The 3,519-nt window shown below is 60.5% G+C and overlaps 1 long non-coding RNA gene across 1 annotated transcript in view; it reads right to left on the minus strand.

Moving 5' to 3' along the window:
- Positions 1 to 3,519, minus strand: part of LOC108445177 — a 14,891-nt gene that overhangs the window by 1,063 nt on the left and 10,309 nt on the right. Inside the window, exon 2 of the long non-coding RNA XR_001859932.1 lies at positions 808 to 810. This is a non-coding gene — a long non-coding RNA (uncharacterized LOC108445177). The remainder of the gene's footprint in view (positions 1 to 807; positions 811 to 3,519) is intronic.

The raw sequence follows: 3,519 nt of genomic DNA on the forward strand, positions 1-3,519 counted from the left end.
CGGCCCCTCCGGCACATCCATCACCCGCCCGGCGTTTACAGCACGGCGCTGCTTACACGATCCAGACGCGCAGGTTCCTCCTGGCCCGCTCCTCTCCTGCCTTTTGTTTTCTTTTGCCTCCTGCTGCTGGAGACAGAGCACCTGATGGAAAAAGCCTGCTCTGCCGCTCGCCGGGCTGGAAACAGCCGCTTCCTTCCGTCCCTGCCCGGCACAGCGCCCGCTGCGGGGCCGGTGGCTGCCCCGGTGCCGCCCTGCCTTGGTGCTCTGGGTCTGGTCCCCGATGGTGGCACTGGGGGGAGGTTGGTGTGAGGGCATGGCACTGCTCCCTCTGGGAGCTCTGTGCGGGTCAGTCTCAGGCCCCCATAGGACAGAGGGGGACAGAACCACGGTCTCCTCCAGGCTGGGAGGCTGCAGGGACCACTGAGGCACTATCTGGACATGGGTCCCCTCATCCTGCCTGGCCCCATACCCTGCTCCCTCCGTGACCCCTGTGCTTGCCCTCTGACCTTTTCCAGCCCCTTGGGCTCCTGGCCTCAGCCTGTCCTGGCTGTGCCCCACTGCCCACCAGCGTAGAGCATGGGTGGGCAATGCTGGCTTTCCAAACAACTCAGTTCTCTTTCCCCCTGCAGCCTAAGGCAGTCGGACACCAACCCCTGAGTGCTTTGGAGGGGTGGCTTCATTTTGTGCTGGATTGCAAAGGTCAGACAGTCCTGCCAGGGTGCCCTCTGCATCCCAGCTCCTGGCTGTGGGAAGGGCTGGTCCTTCAGCCCTGTGTGGGACACACGGAGCAGCCTGGAGCCTCCCCACCGCCTTCCCTGCAAGGCCAGGGGGCTGGAGGATGCTCCCAGGGACGTGCTGCCAGGGCAGCAGTGCCCTCTGGGTCTGTGAGGAGAAAGCCTCTTATTTTAAGGGCTTTGGTGGCTTTTTCTTGTGGGCAGGAGTCCAAGTTCCCAGGGCAAGGCGAAGGGTGGAGGTAAATGGAAAGCTGGGCGGTGGCACTGACGTCTGTCCTGGAGGGTTGTGCTCAAGTCTCTCTGTGTTCCTGGGCAAGGGATCACATGCAGGGACCTCCAAACTCCTGGGGAATCATCACCAGGTGGGAGTTGGTGGTTTGAAGTTAGAGCAGACAATCTCCTGTCCTGGTCCCCCTTCCCTGCTCCTGTGTGCTGCAGTCCAGGGAGGGAAGGGATTTACAGGGCAGCACAGGCCAGTCCTGAAGGTCACCTTCAGAGCTGCCCCAGCCCAGCTCGCCCATTGATCACTGTCCTGCCCCTGAAGGGGCTGAGGGAGGCAGGGGCTGTAATAATATATGGGCTGAGAAATGCCCTCCTGCCCTTCAGCAGCCCCCTCTGACGTCAGGCAGCAGATGAAAGGGTTGTAAATTTGGTGTGTTTGGATGGCTTGTAGGAGAAGGGTTTCTCTTATCACGTCCCAGCCTCTTGGGAAGCTGCAAGCAGCCCTGGGGCTCCTTCTCCATCACTGCCCAGTGGCATCACCCTGTTTGCAGCCAGTGGTCCCCTCCCCACCTGCCTGGGATGGAGCTGTCCCAGCCACTTGACCCCTGCCCTCACACCCAGCCAGAGAGGCTGGAGGTCAGCGGGAGCTGGGAAAAAGAGTCACTTTTGAGAAGATACTGAAACTGAATCCGTGGTGAGGAGGGATGGCTGGGCAGCATCTTAGCAAAGGAGTAACAAAAACAAACCCGCGCCAAGGAATCCTGCTTTGCCCCAAATGTTTTTCTTATGGAGTTGTAATAAGACAAGAGCTGTAAAGATAGTAACCTCCTAAACATTACCTTATTAAGGCTTCTCAGAAACCACAGGGCACGACCCCTCTGGGTCATGGAACAAGAGCGCAGCATCCAGCGAACAAACAGAGGCTTACATTACATTTTTCACTTCATTTAGGGAACCTGGTTTCTAATTATAGTGTTTGTTTAATGGCAGCCCGTGGTTGTGCCTCCCTCAAAGCCAGCCCCCCGAGAGCACAGGGAGAGGGGATCAGCAGGGCTGGGAGATCTCCCTGCTGGATCCCAGGGCATGGGATGGGGATGAGCCTGGGGACAGCGAGGGGTTTGGGGATTGGAAGCAGTGAGGGAGGGTCTGTGCCCAGAGAGAGCCCCAGCGTGTCCCAGGGACATCCCACGGGCGCTGTCCCAGCTCAGTGCCGTGCACCAAGGTTGTTGGCAGCAGGGGAAGGGGATGTCCTGCTGTGGGCTGTGCAATGCCCATCATGTGCTCAGTGAGCCTGGGCTCATCTCTGTGCCCCGGTGACAGCGGGCACACCTGCTGGGAGCCTGCTGCTCCTGGACCCTGGCAAAACCAAGGCTTGTGCTGCCAAGGGCTGCTGCATCTCTGTGTGTGCAGCAATTCCAACAAGAATTGGCGTTTTTTCCCAAGTAGCCACCGGGAAGTGCTTCACCACCTGGCTGGCATCTCTGAGTCCTTGCAGGACACCAGATGCCTGTCCCTGCTGGGCCTGGGCATGCTGCTGGCAGATCCAGGCACTGCTGCTCCCATCCCTGCTCTCCTGGCAGGTGCTGGGCAGATTTCTGTTGCCTCATCCAGCACAGGCTGGTTCCCAGTTTCTCCTTTCCTGCAGCTGGCAGGGAAGCTCCCTCCGGGATGAGGGATGTCCCCGGGACACACACAGAGGTGCTGAGGGGATGTTCAGCTCCTGCAGCAGTGGCTCTGGTGCTGAAGTGATGCTTAAATCTGGGGGGGGCATCAGGGATGCCAAGTACTCCACACCATCCCTGTGCAAAGCCTGGCATGATGGCAGAGAGGCCCTGGCCCGGCCTTTGGGGCTGTCCCAACAGGCTCAGGGGTCTGGGGATGGTAGGAGCCCTCCCTGGGATGTGTTTCTGGTCGAAGTCCTGCCCTGCCAGACTCTTACTCATTTGTCCCCTCCAATGTGCCTGTGCATGGCTCAGGATCCGGCTCCTTCCCAGAAGCCAGGACCCTCTGATGGACATGAGACCCTAGAATCCAGCTCTGTGCTCCCCTCAGGGAATGTCACCACCTTGGAAAGCCAGAGCTGGAGCTGGCGGTGTCTCCCTGTGCTCCCCAGCTCTCCCTCAGCGATTTCATGCAGCAGAGGCTGTTCCTGCTGCTCCAGAGCTGTGCTCCGTGCTGGATTCACTGCCCAGGGGGGCCAGCACAGCCCTGCGTCACCCAGGCAGCGCGGCAGTGTCCGGAGCAGGGACAAACTCCTTCCTTGCCATGCGGGGGCCGATGGAACAGGAGGATGAAGGCGCTCGGTGCCGGCTGCTCTCTGGGGGGAGCCAGTGCCGGCTGGAGGCCGTACATGGACTCATGGGGCCGGTGCCAGAGCTCTCACACAGGCTCCCCGTGCCCCTGGCACCCGGGAAAGGCCCATGTGCCCCGCCACCGCCACCCCGCAGGGATCCCAGCCCCGGGGACACTCAGGGACTTCACCCTGGGCTCACAGCAGAGCCCCTGTGCTGCCACAATGCCTTTTTTTCCCAGGCCAGATGGAGCTTTTCAAAGTCATGGGAGT

Source organism: Corvus brachyrhynchos, unplaced genomic scaffold, assembly GCF_000691975.1.
Source record: "Corvus brachyrhynchos isolate BGI_N302 unplaced genomic scaffold, ASM69197v1 scaffold21, whole genome shotgun sequence".
In the NCBI taxonomy this organism is placed as follows: domain Eukaryota; kingdom Metazoa; phylum Chordata; class Aves; order Passeriformes; family Corvidae; genus Corvus; species Corvus brachyrhynchos.